The 22,693-nt window shown below is 36.9% G+C and overlaps 1 long non-coding RNA gene across 3 annotated transcripts; it reads right to left on the bottom strand.

Annotated features, from left to right (window-relative positions):
• Positions 1 to 19,688: 19,688 nt before the first annotated feature.
• LOC130720308 (uncharacterized) lies at positions 19,689 to 21,135 on the bottom strand. Of its 3 annotated transcripts, XR_009013034.1 has the most exons (4): positions 20,975 to 21,135; positions 20,820 to 20,869; positions 20,456 to 20,586; positions 19,689 to 20,339 (listed from the first exon to the last, which is right to left on the bottom strand). It is a non-coding gene; the product is annotated as an uncharacterized LOC130720308 (long non-coding RNA). The 3 variants fall into 3 exon arrangements; XR_009013035.1 differs by lacking the exon at positions 20,975 to 21,135 and having other exon boundaries at positions 20,456 to 20,589; positions 20,820 to 20,966; XR_009013033.1 differs by lacking the exon at positions 20,975 to 21,135 and having other exon boundaries at positions 20,820 to 20,966.
• Positions 21,136 to 22,693: the final 1,558 nt, after the last annotated feature.

Here is a 22,693-nt window from a genome sequence, read left to right as displayed (position 1 = left end):
TTCCAGAAGGAAGTTTCTTCATTTGACGTAAACTGCAAAAAGTAGTGTTTTGGAGTATTTTGATCCATATTGCATTTGAATCGTTTTATTCAATCACAAGAACATCGTTTTTAGTTTAGACATTCTGTCACCAAATACTCACTTATAATCAGCAGATGAAAGTACCAAAATGACCGGATTCGTGAAATCTTTCTTTTACCTCATTCTCCCTCTCCTATAAAAGGAGAAAATGAGAAATCTTCCTCCCCCAAGGAGCATCCCACGGCCTAGAGAGAGAGGGAGAGAATTTTCTCAGTTCTTGCCCGATCGTCCCGATTGCTAGCGAGGTGACCTTCTTACTTCTTACCTATGTTTCTTCTTTCTGATGCTTTTCTCTCTGTCTTTCTGCGTTCAAAGTTTTGAGCTTTATGCAAAAATATCTTTTTAATTCGATTTCTTCTTTCAATCATCATCTACAACTTCCATGTGTTCCATCATCTACAACTTGCAGGTATTTGTTTTTTGAAATGAGACAAGACTTGTCCAACGAGGACTTAAATAAAACTCCACACATACCCCGATAAACTATATATATATATATATATATATATATATATATATAAGATCTTGACAGAATGTGTACTACCAAGGCTAGGCCTATTCAAATGAATGAAGAACTTCTTCATTTCTGCCAAAAGGAAATCAATGATCTCCTTGAAAAGAAACTTATTCGCAGGAGTAAGAGCCCTTGGTCCTGTGCAGCCTTCTATGTCAACAAACAAGCTGAGATAGAACGGGGAACCCCTAGGCTGGTTATTAACTACAAACCTCTCAATCATATATCAACAGAACAGAGAAATAACTTATATCTAACATATTTAGCATGTTCCTACTTCCCCATCAGGCTCTGATACCAAGAGGGGGTCGGAAGCAGAAGGAGGGGGATGAGAAGAGGATTAAGAGAAGTAGGACGCCACCACGGAGGGGCTTTTTGCAGAAAATTAAATTGCAGAAATTAAAACAGGAATTAAAACAGGAGGCTCAGCCTTCCATAAACAGGAAAATAAAACTTGAACAAGATATATATTACATAAACATAGATTACAAAACTGAAACTTAAAAACTGAAAAACTGAAACTTCAAAACAGAAAAGATTGAAAGAAAGGAAAACTGAAGGAGAACTTACAGAAGGAATTCTCTCAGTGTTTCTCTCTCTAAACTCTCTATCTAAGCTCTACCCAAACTCTGCTTAACAAGGTTCAGAATGAGCCTATTTAAAGAAAAGATTGGGCACTGTTTGAATAGTTCCGGTAGACGGTACTATTTGACTGGCACTATTTGCTACAGTAAAAAGTCAATTTTACTATTTGCTACAGTACAAAAATTGAATTATTACAGAATAAGAATGATTACAAGACGACAAACTTAGCAGAAGTCATCATCATCTGATTCTGTGGTTTGGACAAAATCTGACGACCCAAGAGAGGATGGCTCGGAGACTTTGTGTTGAGGGGCCTTTGAAGATGAGGCTTGCTTAATTGGTTCCTTCAATAATTGAAGAGCAGATTGAAGATTTCTTAGCAAGTCTTCTTCTGTTGAAGCTCCTGCAAGGGCCGCTGTGATGTGGGCCTTTTGATTTAGCAAGAGGCTGGTTTGCGGACTTGCATGCTTGAGATATTTCTGGTTGTTTTTGAACCATTGAATTACTTTATCCTTGTGAGCTTTGGAAGCATCAAAAGCCTTCCACCACTTGATAAGGGCATGTTTGTTGAGAATTGGTTGAGGTTTGGCTTTAAGACCGTACCTCCAAGAGAATACCCAAGAAAGGGAAAAGATTGTATAAAAGTTTAAACAATCAGGATAATTGTTAAACTCTTTGTCCCAATGTTTCAGGAAAAGATTGTATCCCTCCAGAACTTCAGGGGGAAAGATTTCAGTAGTTGGACCAAAGAAGCTCCACCAAGAATGGAACCAAATTGGAAAGGAATATTTGTTGGTCCATTTGAAGTAAATGAGCCAAGAATGCTTGAAATTTTGGTTTTGCAGGCCAAGGATTGTAAATTCCCAAGCTTTGATGTAATCCCAATAATTAAAACCTATAGGGTCAAAATTCTGGGAAAATTTTCTGTAGGTGTTTGGATTGGGTCCAAAGTCAGTGGGACGAAGGACACGGAGAATTTGGAGTGTGGAGTGGGTAATTAGGGAGTTGTCATTTTTATCCCTAAAATGCTTAATATCCACACTGTTTGTATCAACCAAGATAAACTCATAGAATCTCTGGGTTTTGTTTGGGTGGATTGGATCAAGATAACCAGGGAAAAGTTTAGTACCAATTTTATTGGCGAGGTTCCCTCCTGAATGGTCCCACCATTCTGGTTCAATCAAGGTTTGGAATTTGGAGATAGTTTTGGTCAAATATTCCGATTTTGGGTTAGATTGGGTAACTGGGCTAGATTGGGCAACAACAACTGGTTTCTTTCCATCATGAGTTGCTAAGCTTTTTGTTCTTTCAATAAAAGATTGGAGGGATTGGAGATCTAGGTCATCATCTTTATCAGCGATGCTGGCCCAAGATTTATTTGGTAAATTGATGAGTCCCTGAGGAACATTATCCAGGCCTGCTTGTTTGAAGGCAAGGAGAGTTGGAATTGATAAAGCATAATCAGCTTTGGTTTGTTTTGGTTGTGAAGATTGGTTTTGAGCAGTGGGCTCAGATTTTTGGACAGTGGGTCCAGATTGATGGGCAGTGGGCCCAGATAAGATTAAAGAGTCAGAGATTATAATACCTTTGCTCTTTCCTTTGTTTCTTCCTCTTCCTCGGGAGGAGGAGGATCCTCCTCCGGAGGACATCTTATGATCTTCCCTGCAAATATTCACGAGTGAGGAAATCAGGGAGAGAATTGTTAGATCCTTTTATATATTCAATATCGAAGTCAAAAACGCTTAAAATAGCTTGCCATCTGGCAAAGATATGTTTTGAAGCTAAGTTTTTGACATCTTTTTGTAAGATTTCTTTCGCAGATTTGCAGTCTACACGGACTAAGAATTTTTGATTAATCAAATCAGATTGAAATTTTGAAATAGATAAAACGATTGCTAAAACTTCTTTTTTGACAGTAGAATAATTCTGTTGAGCAAGATTCCAATGTTTTGAAGTAAAAGCAATAATTTGTTCCTTGTCAAAAACCTTTTGTTTCAAAATACCACCAAAGCCAATATCAGAGGCATCAGTTTCAATAATTTTGAAAGCTTGAGGATTAGGGAGATAAAGACAAGGGAGATTCTTGACACGAAGTTTGATTTGTTTGACCACATTGGTATGAATATCGGACCAAGGTGGAGGATCCTTCTTGAGTCTATCATGAAGGGGTTTGATTATGGTACTGAGTTGAGGACAGAAGTCCGCAACATAATTGAGACAACCCAGGAATCTTTGTAGTTGGGTTTTGTCAATGATTTGATCAGGGAATTTATCCGTGAACTCGATGGCTCTATTGATAGGAATGATGGTTCCTTGGTGGATGTTGTGACCAAGAAATCTGATTTTGGTTTGGAACAAACTGACCTTTGCCTTGGATACAGCCAAGCCATTCCTTTTGATTACAGAGATGAACGTATTGAGATGTTTGAAATGTTGATCTAAAGTTTGGGAAAAGATTAGAACATCGTCAATGTAGACAATAGTGAATTTGGAATAAGGATTGAAGATTTCGTTCATAATCCTTTGGAATTCAGATGGGGCGTTCTTTAGCCCAAAAGGCATAACGTTCCACTCATACTGCCCAAAAGGAACAGTAAAAGCAGTTTTATACCTATCCTTCTCTTGCAATTGGATTTGCCAGAATCCAGATTTCATGTCGAATTTTGAAAAGACCTTAGCATCATGCAGTCTGGCTAAGAGATCTTTCTTGTTGGGGATAAGATATCTAATCCAACAAAGGGCTTGATTGAGAGGTTTGTAGTTAATAACCAGCCTAGGGGTTCCCCGTTCTATCTCAGCTTGTTTGTTGACATAGAAGGCTGCACAGGACCAAGGGCTCTTACTCCTGCGAATAAGTTTCTTTTCAAGGAGATCATTGATTTCCTTTTGGCAGAAATGAAGAAGTTCTTCATTCATTTGAATAGGCCTAGCCTTGGTTGGAATCTGTTTGTCTGAAAAATCTTTTTCATAAGGAAGTTCCACCATATGGCTCCTTCTTTCCCAAAAAGCGTTGGGTAGATCAGAACAGATGCTGGATTGAATATTTTCCAAAATATTCTCAATCCTTGATTTAACAGAAGGTTGTTGCAATTGATCCTCAATGGTTCTGTAAGAGATTTCTTCCCTGAGGAAGTTGATCTGCTTCTCCTTGTAGGATATGACGTTCAAAGTCTTATCTATGGGAGGTTCAGAGAATTTGAACAAGATAGGCTGTCCAAGATGCTGAACAGTGATGCCGTTTTCGTCAGTATTATAGGGGAAGAGCTTCTTAATGAAAGGGGTCCCTATAATGATTTTTTGACTCAAATTTCTGACTAACAGAAATGGAGTTTCGATTTCAAGACTACCATTTTTGATGATAGCTGAGGGGATTTTATACTTGATCTTTAGTCTAGATCCTTCAGCAGCGCTGAGCTTCTCAGTGGTTTTCTCAAAATATCTGGTGGGAATGAGTCCCTCCGAGATACAACTGGAATCTGCCCCTGTGTCAAAGAGGGCAGGGATTTCGAGAATAAAATCTCCTATGAGGATTTTGACATGGATGAAGAATTTCTGAATGGTGACCTGGTTAATATTCTCCAGAAAGTCTTCGCAATTGTTGTTAGGAGCAGGATTGGAATCAGGTACAGAAGAATCATCTTCCTCATAATTTCTAGTCAGTTTTTCTAAGATAAGCTGCTGACTATTTTGGATTTGTTTGAGACTTTTAACCTCAGTCTTGAGGGAATTGACTTCAGATTGAAGGTCTTGAATAGTGACGGGTTTGACCGTAGATTTCTCAAGACGCTTGAAAGTATCTCTAAGATTGAATTTATTGGTGGTTATAGGACTTTTGGGAGGCCTATCTTCAAGAGTAGACCTGAGGCGTTCCAAATAGATTTTCTTTTCCTCAGGATCAGGGATAGAATTAATGGCCCTGAAGAGAAGATCTTGTTCATTGGTCAAAGTGTTGATGGACAAGGTATTGACGGAAGATGATGATTGAGAATCATCATTCTGAATTTGATTTAGGTCTTCAGAGACCTCAGAATCCGAAGGATTAGATTCTTCTTCATCAGAAGTTTGAATGAGGAGATTGTTGATCTTGTCCTCGATCTCAGGTTCAAGATGAAGCTCAGAGATTCTCCTTTTGAGTCTGCAATACCTGCTAATATGGCCCGGCTTGCCGCAGTTGTAGCAGGTAACATCTTTTCCTTGAGAGGGTCTAGTCTCAGGAGGGTTCTTTGGAATTTGCGAAGATTGGGGTTTTGATCTAGGCTTGGGTTTCCTATGATCATTCCTGCTAGATCTCTTTCTCCATTGTTGTTTGGGAGGAGGATCTTGCTTTATGGGTTTAGGTTTCTTGGGACAACCTTGAATTCCGAATTGTTCGCAGAAAGTACCCAAATCCCTGCGATTCTGAGACTTCTCCTTAGTGAGTTGCTGTTGGATTTTGTCATCCTGACAGATTTTGAGAGCAACTCTTTGAATGATAGCTATGAGCTGTCCATAACTAAGGGTGTGATATGGGATTTCTCCCCCCGGATTTTGGCTTCTAAGTTTCTCACGAACTTTGTCGCCAAAAGATTTAGGAAGACCGGCCAGGAATTTCTCTTTCCAGAAGGCTTGTTGGCTGTCTTCACGGGTGTAAACCCTGGTCAGGAAGGTATCCTTATACCATCTGAAATCACCCAAAGATTTGCACTTCAGATTGGACAAAAGATCACCAGATCTGTCCTTGATGAGGGAAGGATCTCCAACAAAATGTTGGGCTATGGTAAAGATTAAGGAGTTGACAGCATCAGAGATGAATTTGCCATCTTCCATGATAGGATTACCTTCTTCATCAGTCTTGACAGCGGTCAAGATCTGATCCTTCTCGTCTTGAGTGAGATAATTATCCCACCAACCTTTGAGCTGGCCACAGAAACCAGCAACCAGGACTTCAACGATAAGAGATTCAGGACAATTGTTGGCGGTAACATAGGCAGTGGCTACCATAGTCATATTTTGGAGGATTTTGGTGATGCCATACTCGTTTTCACCATCAATATTCCATTCATAGACATTGTTGGCACTGAAGCTTTTGAAGTTTGAAGATTCTTCTAAAAGAAGATCAGGAGCAGTAGCTCTAGGATAGTAGAGCTTGGTTTCTTTTCTCCACTGATTCTTAGAATTGTGAATGACAGTATTGACCGGAATACTCTTGATAGATTGAACGTCAGACTTCATAGATTGAATATCAGAATCAGACTCAACCTTACCATCTTCAATATTATTTAAAGAAGTAGAGGTATTACGAGTAGAAGTACGAGTTTTTGGAGGAGGAGGAGCAGTAATAGTGGGATTAGAAACTGCTTCCGGAGTAGGTTCCGGAGTCTCAGGAGGTTCCGGAGTCTCAGGAATAACTTGTTTGAGAAGCTGAAGTTGCTCTACCACCTTTTGGAGGAGCTCATTGTCAGATTCCTTTTTTGCTCGAAGAGTTTGAGCCGAGTGTCTGGAACGGCTACTGATTTGAAAAGGTTTGAAAAGAGGTTTTTCAAGTTGACATCCTTTAGGGATATCAAGATTAGAAGAGGAAGGTTCAATCTTGACCTTTTCTTTTCCTTTCCTGGAAGAGGAATCCTGCACTTGGGATTCTCCAAGAATTTGAAGATACTTATTGGTATAATTGGATTGTTCCATGAGGTCTTTGATGTCTTTACCAGTGACATCACCTTCTTCTTTCCTAGTCTTGAAGGGAGAAGCTAGGACAGGTGTAGATTGAGCTCCTTTAAGAAGGAAAGGAGTTTTAGGTGGCAGGTTAGAAAGGGTTTCTTTTCCATCCTTATGCTGCCATTTAATCATGTCAATTTGGAAGGGGTAAGATTTCCAATTCTTGTTGGCATAATCTTGAAACCATTCAAAAAAGAAGATGTTTTGCTGGGTTTTCTCAAGGAACCCATAGAATTTTTCTTGGATCTTCTTTCTCTTTTCACCCTGATACTTTGCAAAGAACCATTTTCTTTGCTGAGTCCATCGGTCAGAGTAGAAATCTGCCTTGATACTTCCTTTGTCGATGACGAATTCAGTAGTGATTGCTCCAATGAAATCAGAAGTTTCTCCAGGGGTTTCTAGAGAAGAATACGTTGGAGATAAGGTGGATTGATGATCTTCATCACCCTTGTCATAGGTAGTCTTGACAGGAGTGGTATTGACATATCCAGCTAAATGTATAGTAGATCCGTCATGGGAGAGGGAAGGTCGAGCACTAGACTCAGGCTGGTTCCTTCTAGTCATAGAAAAAGATCTTCTAGACATGGCGGATTGGAAATCATTTGAGGACGTCCTAATAGATCTAGGGATAGAGAAGGAATTTCTCCTATCAAAGATGAGATCTACTTGGCCAGATTGGTGTTGGATGATTTCACGAAACTCAGGAGTTTCAGCAGGTTGGGCTGGAGTAGCCTTTTCCAAAGACCATTTTTCTGGAAGGGTGATATCACTCCATTGGATGGTTTTGGGCACAATAACATTGGCCTTATCATAATCTGTGAGGAAGAGGGTAGTTTCTCCAGATTTCTCACAATTGGTTCGCAAGAAATAAGATTTGATAGAGTTCATTACCTTGTATTGAACCCTGTAGATCAAAGAGATTGGAATGGAATCTTCTTTCATATCAAGGCCGTGAAGCTTGATATTTAGGAAGAGGACATCAAGGATGTTTTTATCTTCCAGACTAACAGTTAGATCTGGGAAGCAATTGAAAAAGATTGGTCCATTACTCAGGCTGGTTTCAACCGTTCCTAAGAGGGAGTCATGGAATTGATTATGTCTAACATCCCTAAGACAAAGGAGTACAGTGATGTCAAGAGATTTCCTGGTTAGGGGTTTAAGACCAACTTGAACACTACCTATATGAAGATAGTTGAAGTTCTTGCTGATATGTTCTTTGATGCTTTTCTCGGAAAGCAGATGGATTTCTTCATCATCAGATCTGAGCTTGTAGGTTTGCTCAACGGTTTTGATAATGAAATCTGATCGTTTGAAAAAGGATCCGTTTGGTTTGTAGATCTCAGCATGAGAAATTTTTGGAATTTCCCAGTTGTCAATATCCCAGTTCAGAATGTATTTGTTATATATATATAACAGATACATCCCATGCAGTACCATAAACGTCACCAGAACCTATAGGTGACAGAAAGTATGCCAGAAGGCAAGTGTACGCAACAATGATCAAAGTAAGTGTAATAATTACAATCCTCAAAATGTGAGAGAGTCAGCCAAAAATAGCCTTGTCCAACTACTCTCTGTGATTCCCATACAGAGAATCACACAAAGAGCAAAAGGTCGGGAACCTACCCTGTCCCAAAATGTACATTAACTAACCAGAGCTACTACTGTATATACACCCTAAACCCAAGTCATGCAAAGAAGCGGGTCTCCCAACCCTCTTCTTCCTCCTTGCTCGTGTAGTCATCCTCTGTGTCCGAGTCCACAATAAGCACATCAACATCTAAGTCAAGAACCTCCCTCCTCATTGTCTTCCGTGCCACCCTAGTCGAACCGGTCTCCAGATCGACTACGTTAGTAGCGATCTCCTCCTCAACCACGCGAACCAAAGGTTGCACGCGGTAACCACGAGAGGAAGCAGACGCTCCAAAAAGAGTCAGAATCGTGGCGACATGCTCCTTCTTTGGCTCAACGAGCCTAGAAGAAGACGCAACGTCCGTAGGGTCCACAACAGTAGCGGTGTCGGTCTAGACAGTGTCTCAGCAACAACATCGATCTCGGAATGGTCCTCCATGATGAGGGCCTTGATGAGGTTCGGCCGAACCCTATTTTTAGGTGTTCGGTGTATTCTTTTCTTTCGCTTTCATGCATAAGTCGTATGATGCCTCGCTTGATGTTTTTGCGATGATTTATGATGCATGAGGTTGTGATTATGAGTATCCTTATTCGATGTATAATGTTTATTCGAATAACTGTTCAAAGGGTCGCTCATCTAGCTTTAATTCCCGGTGTGATTGTGATCGTTTTATCGTTATATTTATTCGATGTATGTTGTAAGACTCTAGGATGATTTTAGAGCCTTAAACAAAGAGAAACGTGAATAATCGCTTGCAAGTAAATGAGAAATAATGGAACATAGGTCTAGGTGAGACTATGTACCATGAGAACTATGGTGCCGTTAGAGACAACGGTAACTTACACTCGAGGGAGATTTTTGTGGATCATTGCGGCTCCACGTGATATGGTTGACTGCGGTCACCGTGAGATTTTGTGGATCATTGCGGCTCCACGTGAACTGTGCATCTGCGGATGTACAAGATTGGCCAAGGAGTTTTGGTGGGTTGTGCAATGTGAGCATTCGTTAGCCTAACTGAGTAACTGTTATAAAATTAACTCCATAAGTGAATGGTTAATGTGTATTATGATATGGATTATAATTATGTTGTTTGCGACCTGACTCTTTGATGACCCTAGTTTAGTAGTGTTTTTAGGGTCATTTCGTAGTTTATTTTGCGTCTTTTTATTGAGTCTCATGTAATGATTCATGCATTATCATGCATTTTTATCTTTCTTTGAGTTTTTATTTGTTTTCGTAAATTTGTAGTTTTATAGGGACCTTTCTTGCATTTTAAGTAAGTTTAGGACTTTCATATCTTTTCTACTTGAATTGAGGGTCTTTTGTGCTAATAATCTCTTGGAGTTCCTAGATATTTTCCTTGCTTTGTTCCTAAGTAATCAGGTTTGAAACTGCAGAAGAAAGAAGGTCAAGAGGCTTGGAGAATTGAAGGGAGGCATAAAGAGGAGTAAAGAAGAAGTTCAAGAACCTTTCTAGCATGAAGAGAGCGCTCAGGCGCTCGTGTTGAGCGCATGAGCGCCAATTGGATCGTTGTGTAAATGATGCTAGAAAGGAATTGGCGCCTGAGCGCTCCTGTTGAGCGCCTGAGCGCTCCTGTTGAGCGCCTGAGCGCTCCTGTTGAGCGCCTGAGCGCCAATTGCCTTCCAGAGGCGCTTTTCTCACTTGGAATTGGCGCTCAAGCACTCTGAATTGGCGCCTGAGTGCCCAGACTCGACCTGTTTGCCTATAAATAGGCTTTTTGTCATTTCTTTTGGAACTTTTGTCATTTCTATACATTCCTAAATAAGTTAGAAGTAGGGTTAGGCTCTGGAGCTTGAGGAGAAGCATTCTCCAAGTCCATGTTCCAGGTTTTATCCTTCTTTTCTTGTATGGATTCTATAGCCATGCTTGGCTAAATCCCTTTTGCTTTGGGTTCTTTGTAAGACTTATGATGTTTTAATCTTAATTCCTATTTCTATTCATGAATCCTCTGAGTAAACCCTTGAATCCCATATCCATGCTTTATGTTTCAAGTTAGAACATGTGCTAGCTTTATACTTTTCTATAATAGAACAGAAGTTTGTTATAGATTAGGGACTTGTTGTGGGATTACCTCTTATATGCTTGCTACTAGGAATAGAGGAAGGGTTGGGGTTTGTTGGCCTGAATTGCATGCTTAATGCATTTAGCAAATGTTTAGGTTATCAAAGAATTGTGCTTATCTTTTGGCTTGAGAGGATTGTCTATGCGAGGCATCAATAGATGATTGATTTGGCTAGAACATCAAGGAGAGACTCGGAGTTTTGTGGATAGAATAGGTTGATTAGAACTGAATTAGTCAAGCAAGAACCCAAGGCATTCTCACAACAATCAATCAACCTTTAAAACTGAATTTTACTCGCTTTCCTACCGTGAACTCGGAGCTTAAACTGAATTGCCACACCAATTCCCTGTGGTTCGATAAATTAAAAACCGGGTGAATTCCGTACACTTGCGGATTGACCAACACCCTTGCGCTACTTGTCTATTTGTTATTTGTGTGTGGGGGGGGGTAGATGGTCGTGAGGATAATAGCGACGACCCATTCCTGGGAGATGAAGCTCTATGATGACGAGCAGGACCGGGCTTGGACGTCCGACACGTCCGGGGTTCGCTATATTTATGTCGGCGATATCAAACTCACCGGAAAAGACAAACAGGGCAACATAGTAGAAATTCAAAGGATGACGAGGAAGATCACCATGTCGTATCCACCACCGAGGTTTTACTATCCCAAGGACGTTGGTTCACATGTTGCTTCGGTCGAGTCAGATCCTTCCGAGGAGGTAGCTGCTGAAGTTCAAGCGCCAGCGGAGCCGGTTGCGGTTCCAGTTCAGGTGCCAGTGGAGGAGCCAAGACTTGATGACAACAAGGTAGATGACAACCAAATTCCTGAAGTGCCGAACATGTGGGAAGACCACGATGCTTGTTGTATCATTGGTCTCTACGACTTTGCACAAGAGCTACCTATAGTGCCTGAGTCGCCCGTGTAGAAGCGCGCAGGAATGAGGATCCGTTGGAAGCCGAGGTCGTGGAGATCTCAAGCGATGATGAAGACTGAGTCGGGAAGTGGTACACTTGGGGTTTCCGGGGATGAGATATCGAGTTTATTTACTTTCATTTTTGTTGAACTTTTCCATTATGGTTTAAATACTTTTCTTTCGGTAGTAATGCATTTGAGGATTTTAAATGTGGTTTTTCACACATGGGTGTGGCCACCGTACTTATGCTTTAATTACATGTTTTATTTTGGTTAAATGTTATTCGTTTTTATTTCGCACGTTTCGATCATTAATGTTTTACATTAAAGTCAAGAGGTTTTCAGTAAAACGCATCTTTGTCACTAATGATGGTTAATTAAATTAAACGACAAAAATTCTTTACGATGCTTCTATTTTCCCGGAATTTGGTTGTTCCTTTGGAGTAGCAGTAGATGTTGAAGGTTTTGTTGCCTCTTCTTTGGCTGAGGTGTTTGATGACTCGCCTCTTCTAGTTGATGCCCCTTCTAACGCTTGTAGCGAGTTGGTAGTCGAATTTTCGCAGGCCTTGTCGGTGTTTTCTTCTAGTATTAATTCGCTTGGTATTAGAGGTATCATCTTTGATGATAACTCGGTGGGTGCTGTTTTGGTAACCCTTGTGCGTAGCCTTGTCTTTAGAGTAGGGAAAGTTGTTATGGCTTTGCCCTTCGACTTGCAGGTTCCTTTGTCTTTTATGAGATCTTCCCCTGATTTCTTCTTGATGGATTCCTTTCTTGGTCGTTGTCTCCTTGATTTGCTACCTCTTCGATCTTTTCTACCGCCAGCTGAGACGGTTGTTGTGGGAGACTACGGGCTTGACCCTACTCTTCCTAGTTTTGCTGATGATGTTCTTGGTTTTCTTCCTCCTAGGCTCGAGTGTTTGGTTTCGTTTGAAGATGGTGGGGTTGCCCATCATCAGCTCCTTGACTCGGCAGTTGGTGTGGTTGCCCCGTCTTTGGATGCCTTTGTTCCTGATGTTCTCTCTCGTAAGAGAGGGTGTCCAAAAAAGGTTAAGAGGGGTCGTAAGCCTCGTCAAATGCCCCCGACAACTTGTGTGGTTGATGGTGGTGGTCCTTCCTCGAGTGTGATCTTGCACTTGGTTCGTCCTGCTCCGTTGGTTTCGGGTAGCGCTCCAGGTGGTCCTTACTGGACGCGAGTTACGAAGGCGTGGATGGTTGGTAAACTTGTCGGTTGTACTTTTGACGGTGGGGACGAGATGGCTATTCGCGGCTTGGTACAGGAAATGGAGGAGTGGTGGCCGCCTTGAGTGTTGTTTCAGCTCTTAGTGTTGCCTTTGATTATGTTTAGGTCTTTTGTTTGGCTTTTCTCTTTTGTTTAGAGAGGTTATTGTTGTTTATACCTTAGATGGTTGCTAAGTGATTGTGCATTCTAGGGATGTTTGAGGTTTTGATTTGTTGTATCCTCATTATCCTATTTGAGTTTTGCCTCTTCCTTTTTATTATATATAATATATATTTGGTTTTCCAAAAAAAAAATATCGTTCATGTAAATTTTGATTTAAATATTTAACTCAACCTCATTACTTTAATTAATATAATTTTTTAACAACATTCCGAAGAAGAAAAAATATAATTTTTTAACTAAAATATGTTTAGTAAAATATAATATCATTACTTGAGCTAGCTTACAGGGAAAGATAAATTGCACCCGCCAGGAATTGATCCATGTACCTCCCCTTACTCAACCATATGCCCCCAAGCTCCTACCACTTGAGCTATCTTACAGGGACTTTTGAAACTAACTCTAATGTTCAAAGTAATTTTAATATTTAATAATCAATCATCAAAGTATACTTTTATCATCATTTATTGAATTTGAAATTTTAAACTTAAAGACTTAAATGGTCAATTGGCCCCTGAAATTGTAAAGAAAATCAAACCCGGTCCCTGTAAAATTTTTTCATCAAATTGAGTCCCTAAATTTTCTTTTAATCAAATTAAGGACAAAGTGTTCCAGACGGTGATGTGGCTTGATTTTTAACCTAATCAGCCTTTCCATGTGGCATTTTAATTTTTTTTAAAATAAAAAATGTAAAAATTAAAATAATTCCCATAAATTTTTTAAATTCAAACTCATAACATTAAAATAAAACCTAATCTAATCTAAAAAAAAAACCTAACCTAATGTGAGAAAAAAAATTCACCACTTAAATTGTTGTTTTTCGTATTAGAGGAGGTATTTTATTTAGGTAATTTTTTGATGTTTTCAGGTCAGGAAGAGTGCATCTTTGGATTCTAAGATTTGTCATTTCTTTGTTTGTGCTACTAACCTTTGGAGTTGATGAAGCTTTGGTTCGTGCAGCGGTTTACCTTGACGGCTCTCACGGACGACGTCGCTGCTCGCTTTGCTTGAACGGGTGTTGATTCTCTTGTTGATATGTGTAGTCTTTTTCCTTATTAGAGTTTTTTCCCACAAGGTTTTTCCTAGTAAGGTTTTAACGAGGCACTTTCTTCAGAGATGATCATCCTAGGGTTAGAGGCGTGGCAGATGGTGTTCGACATGGCGTTCATCATTTGTTGGCCATGGTTGTGTTTGGTGGCTTGGTTTTTAGGGTGTGATAGCAACAAGTTTTGTTCTGATCTCGTTGTTTGGTAGGCGTCTTTGCATGCATTGTTCTCCGATGGTCGTTACTGTTGGAGTTGATCACGAAGTTGTTGTTATTGCCCTTGAAGCTAGGTGCTGAATGCGACTGAAGGCTTTGCATTATTTGTATTTGTTGTTTACAGTCTTGTCGTTGTTTGTTGATGGTGTTAGTCGTCATTGTTTGCGGCATTGTAATTATTCTAAAGTCGAGCGGATTTGAATATCGATTTTTTATTCAATAAAGATTTTGCTTTAAAAAAAAAATTCACCACTTAAACATCCTCATTCATTTTTATCCTCATTTATCTTCAAACCTATAAATTTAAAAACTCATAAATTTATCCTCCTCTTCATCCTCATTCATCTTCAAATCACTAACACCAAACTAAATTAAAATTCCTAAATGTCTAATTAACCCCAAACCCCTTAAAAAAACCTAAAGTAATCTAAAAAACCACCTAAAACTGATGAAAAAAACCCAAGATCTATAACCAAAATAATAAAAAAACCAAGATCCCTCGTTTTCATGTGAGATTTAATTTCTGGGTTAGGGGTTGATTCTGGGTTTCTAGATTTTCTTGATGCCCCTTGTCTTTTGTCAAATGCTCAGATTGTGGGACGGTGGGGCTTGGATGAAGAAGAAGGTGGTTGAATATTAAGATAATGGAAGATAGTTGAAGATGAAGGATTAGGAACTCTCTCGGATTGCTATGATTAGAGGTCAGATAAGATGAAGATATTTAAAAAAAAAAACTAGAGATTTTACAAAGATAATGGAGCGTGGTTTTATTTTCTTGATTCTATTCTCTTTTTCTTCTAGCTAATTATCATGGATTAAACTTTTATGGGATTTTTTTGATTAATAATTTGTTTTTAAAGTGATTAATAATTTTAAATGAATAAAATTTAATTTATATTATATTTAATTAGATTTAATGATATGAGTTGGAATTAAAAAAAAAAAGTCACGTTGAAAACCTTACTGGGACTGAAAACAAGCCACATCAGATACAAACACACTTTGGACCCAATTAGATTAAAAATAAATATTTAGAGACCCAATTTGATGTGAAAATTTTATGAGGACCAAGTTTGATTCCATTTACAATTTCAGGAGTCAATTTTTTTTTTTGAGAGTCAATACTTCATATATTGATTAACAAACAGAGGCTGGGTCTACAAGGAGAGCATGGTCAACAGCCAGGGAAAATCACTCCACCAACAACTTGATGGATAACTAACCGCTAATGAAGCTAAAATGTGGGCTACATTGCATTACGCCTAGCATGCACTATATCTATAGCTTGGAAAGAGCTTGCTAAAAGCTTACAGCCATAGATAACTAGTTCCGTAACCCGTGCGTTGCACGGAAATTTTATGTTGGAATTTTTTAATAAATAAATTAGTTTTTTTATATATATATATAGATTTTAAATTATAAATAAGGCAATCTTATATAAGTCAACCGTGTAATAATAAATGAAAGAAAAATTGAATAAATAAATGAAATTGTGTTGTATACATCAAACATTTCCAAAAACTTCCTTAAACACTACATTTACAGTATTAGTATGTTGTTTGCTCGACCCATCCAATATACAAAGTTCAAGAACCTTTCTTGAGCGTACTCTAGAGAGAGCTACTTATAACTGACATGAGTGAAGATATGTCTCGGAAGGAAGAGTCCAACCTGAGATAGTGTTTGTCCTTGACTTTTGTTTATGGTCATCGCAAAACATACTGCATTGGAAACTGTCTTCTTCCGAATTTAATAGGAAATTTAGAATTAGAAGAAACAAAGTCTATTATTAAAATGTGCACTTTGTCATTAGCATTTGTTCCGGTGATAACAATTACACCAATAACACGTTCACCAAGTTCATCCACAATTATCCTGGTTCTATTGCATAAACCTGTTGCTTGGTCTATATTTCTTGAAAGCGTTATTGGAGTACCAACTTTCAATAATAGTTTGTGTTTTATAGTCCTGTCGTCGAGAAGGAAGATTAGCTAATGATTTTTAACTGTATCAAATATAACTAATGTTGTTCACACTCTTTGCATAATTATCAGCATGATTTTCCAAACTTTTGAATTTCATTTAAATTAAATCCAATAAATAATTATATTATTATAGAAACATTTATAATCTTAATAATATAACTTGAAAACCTACATACCTGGATTATGAAATGTTTTTCTTGTATGGTGTAGAATGTCTTCTGATAAGAGAAGTCAACATGTGTCCCAAATATCATTAGATTTTGAGATTGAATTCACCATTAACATTGTTACAAAGAGTTTCTGCATTTGTTCTTCGGAAGCTAAATCAGAGACTTCTTTAATTGCATCTATATATTCTTTGACATCTGTTAGCAACCCCAATTGATTGCATGCTTCCTTAAAAGTATCATATGTCATTCTCTTCACTGTTCTGATACTTCTATATGATGTACAACCCTTTTGCATGGTTGGTAGGATTCTCATGTAATATAACTCTCTTATGCCTAGAGGGGTATACTGTAGTCTTCCAATTTTAAAACCTCTCTTTCTTGGTTCCAAGATTCTGTCTTTTTTATGATAAACAAATCTACTTGAAAATTCAGCATATGTTAGAATTCACCTGCACCGGTATTTTTTTCATTAATTGCAAACCAAGTCATAAACATTGTGGATTTTGTACCACTCTTTTCAAGAACATCTCCAACGTCTCCATCATCCAATGTCGAATATTCATTTGGAAGATGAAATTTTAGTTTTTGCATCAACGACCATCGTTTGTGTATGTTAAAGTCAAATGTTCTCAAAGCTGCATCACACGAAGAAAGATAACGACAATCATAATATTGCTTTACCTCGTCCACTTGCTCTTTCGCTTTAGCATCATTGTCCTTATTTGAAATTTCAAACATTGCTCAGTTTGCACCTTTGTTTATATATTTGAACAAATATTTTATAGCATTGGACTTGTAACAATACTGCACATTAAAGTGAGCTTGATACCTCATAAGGAGAGCGAAATTGTAAGGCACAACATACCTGCAATGTAAAACATGCCACATGCAGATTGCAATTGTAATAAATAATATATCTGACTTATCTTTCATTTTTTTTTTCACGAAGTTATGTTTTTTCAAATTAGTATCAATTTACTGCATTTTCAATGCATATTGCAACTGTAATAAATAACATACTTGTTATCAAATTCAATTCTTTTTTTTAATTACAATCAACTGTAATAAATAACATACTTGTGAGAGGAATTTAATAAATCATTAAATTTAATCATTATTTCAATTTAGAAATTTTAAATCTACATTCCCTACTATTTTTAGATATTTATGAGATTAATTTTTATACACTAACAGTGTAAATTTTTTTTACACAGTCATTCAATCGAATTCTTCTATTTCCTATTTTAAATATTATTAAATTCAAAATTATTATGAGCTACTGAATTGAAGGGATGTGATTGAATAATTGTGTAACTTTTATTTACATTTTTTTTTGCTGCATTGGAAAAACGTAAAATTTATTTACATTGTTGGTGCATATAAATTAATCTCAAATATAATTAACTTTCATTCTTGAAAAAAATTTAGTATTTTTTTTGTGTTAAATTGTTCTTTCAATTTGGATTCCGATGTAGTGAACGTCAATGATCTCCCAAAAGTAAATTTCATATAAATCGAACTTTCAACCAAGAGTTTGAACATCAACTTTTTATCACTGTGATCGGCACTGGTTTGAATAAAATATTAATATTCAATTATATTTAATATTTTAACGTTAACTATATTTAAGATTAATAATTATTTAAATTGTTAAAAATAAACAATCATGGAAAAGAAAGTCATGTTTGATTTTCTTTATGAAACTGAAAAGTAAGGATTGTTTATTTTATTTTATTTTTGAAACAAAAAGTAAGATTTGTCCATCCGGTTATTATGTTAAGTTTGGAATAAGAAGAAAAAAGTCAAAAAATAAAATAATTGATATCGATCAACTAACGTGAATGAAGAGAAGCTTTCTGAAGCAAAAAAAAAAAAACGTGAATGAAGGGAGCTTTTTTTTTTTGTTTAAACTCAAGAGAGCTAACTGAATATATGGGAGAAATTTGATGAAAGAGTGATTTTAGGAGATGAAGTTTATATTTAAATAGCTATGGAAAATAGTAAGGAAGAGTCAATTAGTAAAATTTATGTGTCATTTAAAACACAATATAACACAATGGATGAGCTTTATATATTATTAAAATTAAGATTTGTACTCAGAAAAAGATAGATAGCAAACACTACATGAAGCGACTTGTGATAGCCAGCCTCTTTCTGTGGAGATTTGCTTGACACTGTAGCGGAAAAACATTTGAATTGAAAAGCTTTATTGATGAGCTCGCAATATGAAATTTAAATTGAAAACAATTATCATGATTCTTTGGAACATTGGAACGTGATCATATAATGTTATTAAAGTAATGCTCAAGAGTTTTACCTATTTATCTTTGTCAATTTTCACTCTTTAATTTCAAGTGTTTTTAAAAGAAAAGAACACGTACTTCCAGAAACTTCCATAGCACAGAATGAAAAATAAATAGCTAATTTTCCCTTTCATTTTCAAGATCAAGTTCTCATGTGGAGCATTTTCCAGATTTGATAACCTTATCTCCTAGACATCAGATGGAGAATGTGCGACATAGAATAATTTGCAATTGTCACGGAGAGCATGCTTTTTCATAGTTTCTTGCAAGAAACCTGCCAATAAAATTAGACGAAACCACCACAAAAAGAGAAAACCCCTACGTACTAAACATAATAACTAAATATTATGTATTTGTAATTAATTCAAAACAAAAATGTGCATGAATCACTAACCCCAAAATATGAAATGTAAAATACTAAAATGAATTTGAACTGAGAGATGAATCATAAAGGTTAGTCAAAGGTAAAAAATGGCCCTCTCCAATCAGTTAACTAACAATAAAATGGGAATAAGGCCTCATTTGCGAACCCCAATATCTGCATTAAATATAAGAGTCTAAAATCTTTGGAAAGACACTGCCTTTGATAGAGAATGAGGAAATGGAAATATCTGAAAAGATTTAGGTAAATTTTGTAAGGAGAGACTTACAAAGACATCATAGGAACTTCACTACTTTTCACCAAAAGTAGTTTACTGATGTGAAAAAGTTCTCAGATAGCTTGAGAACACACTCTCTCAAGTGAGTATGACGAATAAACACCCAAGCCTATCTACCAAAACCACGTAACAAAATAATCCTAGAAGAAAACTGAAGCCAAAAATTTCTAACTCACAAAACTCTCTGCGAAACAATTAAATTAACAATCTGCACACAACTTCACCAATGACAAATTCTGTGGTACCCCTAAACCCTAAACCCTAAACCCACATTAAGTTATTTAATAGATTGTTACTATGTTGTTCAACATAAATTTTTCATTTTCAAATTTTATTTTACTTTTCAATTAACTTCAATCCATAAAATCCATTTTTTAATGAAATATGGATGAGTAATGAAGACGAACAATGATAGTGGCGATGCGCGTCAAATGACCATATTTGACGGAAGAACAAAGGTTAAAAAATACAACAAACAAATTTTACTTCTCTGACAATAGAATACTACATTACTATGATATAATAAAATCAAACTTTTAAAGGATATATAAATTTCTACAGCTAATTCAACTCATTTTGAGTATCACGCCTTGAATTGACTCAAGGTACCACATGCAGCAAGCACCATGAATCAAAACATTGGCAATTTTTCAAAACCAAAGGATGAGACCATGACATCCTAAAACCGACCTGACACGGATAAATCAATCATACACCCTACATACAAAATAGCTTCTAATTCCAACAATGCAAACAAATTGAAATAAGTTCTGACAACTGATAAAAAGATGAAATTTAATTGTACCATAATTTCAAACATGTGCTCAAAATCTAAATGAGCAGTTGTACAACTAAAACATCCGTTGTAAATTCTCATTTTTCAAACATATATTTCAAGTTTAAAGACACAGAATCACACAATACCCACCTTGGTCTTTAGCACCCAACAAATCAGTTTGAGATCTCACTTTATCCTCTAATTCGGCTGCAACTCCTTGCATATCTTGTAGCTCAGGCACTTAGTTCAAGTCAAGTAATGATATCTTTACACGGGACACTTCCATAAAACCAAGAAAAAATACATTTTGTCACATATAAGCACAAGACAATAATTTAGCTATGAGAGCATTCAATTATTACTAATTTATACTTAGAGCAGAACAATTAACCTACCAACAAATCCATTAGAGCTGAATCTTAGCCAAAACCAGAAAAAAGATACTTGATAAAAGCATGCTGATGAACATGAGTCATTGTTCATTTGCACAAAAACGCAGCTCATCATTGTATTACCACATTGACATCTACTGAAACAAAAAGGGATTGTCAGCAAAATGGCACACAGTATTAAAACATAACCAATGATTATTGAAAATGATTTGGAGATCTTGTAAGTAATTCAAACATAAGATCCGGTACTTATGAATAATAAAAATTAGCAGGCATCATTTTAGAAAATTGTTTGAGTTTGCAACAAATGAGTCAGATGGGAAAATCCTTAAGCCACCACTAATAAAGTCCCCTCATGTGCCTGCACCTGATTCATTCCACTGGTCTCCGTCCTTGTCGAACCCAAACAACTTGAGTCTGCTACAAATGAATCAGATGGGAAAATCAAAGATTTCAACCAATAAATCTAAGATTTACAGGTTTTGAGGAGAAGAGAAATCGTGGTGGGGAAGAAGCTAATACCTGATGAGAAGGGTTGCAACTGTAAAGTTCGAGGTTTGGCTCCTCTTATTTCCTTGGTTTCAAATGCGCCAGCTCAGCTTCCTCTTTCTTCTCTTCTCCAATATTGGGTTCCTCTTGTTTATTCTCGTTATGGTTCTTTTCCTCCTACTCAGAATAGAACACAAAAAGGAAATGTAAGCAAAAAGTTAGAACTCAAATCAATAACGATAAACTAAACCAAGAATGGAACAAAAAAGATAGGAGCATTTTACTATGACCAATGCATTTTGAATGGATAGATATGAGTCTGTTCACTGCTTGTTTTGTCTCGATTTTCAAATTCAAATTTTAATTTCTCATTTAATAGCTTAATCAGCCTTTAATATTCGATTAATAGTGATGAGGCATATCATCAGAAGAGAAAATCATGAAACATGATTAGTAACAAATCAATCAACATTTAATAATTTATTTGAAGTTTTGTTTCAATCTTGAGATATTTACGGGTTTTAATCTTTCAGCTTGCATTGGTATATACGGGATTTCAAATATTTTCAATTTGGAATATTTCCAAAGGCTTAAATACTCTTTTGGTCCTTGAAATTGTAATGGGAATCAAATCTGATCCCTGTAAAATTTTCGCATCAAATTGGGTCCCTGAAATTGTTTTTTTAATCTAATTAAGTCTTTTTGCTCAATTTTGACTAGTCAACGGTCCAGTGGAGAAAGCCTAGTCAGCTAAGGATGGCCACATGCACTTTTTTCACATCAATTTTAGTCCCTTAAAAAATATTTTAATCAATTTTAGTCCTTGTTCTTCCACCTTCCTCTTCCACCTTCTTCCTCTTCCTCCATAACTCAAATCCTTAAACCTAGAAATTCAAAACCCTAAAAAAAACTATATGTTTATCACATTCACCTTGTTCTTCCTTTTGAATTTATGTGATTTGAGTTATGGAGGAAGAGGAAGAAGGTGAAAGTGGAAGAACATGTAGGTGGAAGAACATAAACTAAAATTGATTAAAATACTTTTTAAGGGACTAAAATTGATGTGAAAAAATTCACGTGGCCGTCCTTAGCTGACTAGGCTTGCCACTGGACTGTTGACCGGTCAAAATTGAGCAAAAGGAGTTAATTAGATTAAAAAAACAATTTTAGGGACTCAATTTGATGCGAAAATTTTACAAGGACCAGATTTGATTCCCTTTACAATTTCAAGGACCAAAAGGTTATTTAAGCCATTTCCAAATGGCACATTGGTATGTTTACAATTTTATTAACCGGTTATTCATGTGTCATTATCACTTCGTTATTCATAATCCATAATCCATAATATATAGAAATATGAATCGTTCAGGGTCCCACTATTCCAGGTAGCATTTCAATACCTATTCTTCATCAGGATCCACGTGACATCTTTTCAGCATTTTCCATTTTCTTTTTTCTTTTTTCTTTTCTTTTTCTTCTTCTCTCTCAACTTTTCAAGTTTCACGTTTCAGCAATTTTTCACAGTCATTTCTCTCTCTCTCTTTCAACTCCTTACGCTGCTAGATCTGAGCGACATGGGAAAGGAGAGTAGCAGCGTTTTGTGCCTCACCTCATCCACCATCTCCTTCATCGCGTAACTCTCTCTCTCTCTTTATTTCCTGAGTGTAGATCGCTAATTACTTTCCTTTCTCTGATGCATTTTTAGGAAATTTCATCGTTGATAGCGTTCGTCGTGCTGCCTCTCATCAAGGT

This window comes from Lotus japonicus, chromosome 5 (genome assembly GCF_012489685.1).
Source record: "Lotus japonicus ecotype B-129 chromosome 5, LjGifu_v1.2".
In the NCBI taxonomy this organism is placed as follows: Eukaryota; Viridiplantae; Streptophyta; class Magnoliopsida; order Fabales; family Fabaceae; genus Lotus; species Lotus japonicus.
This window is presented reverse-complemented; position numbering and strand designations above follow the sequence as displayed.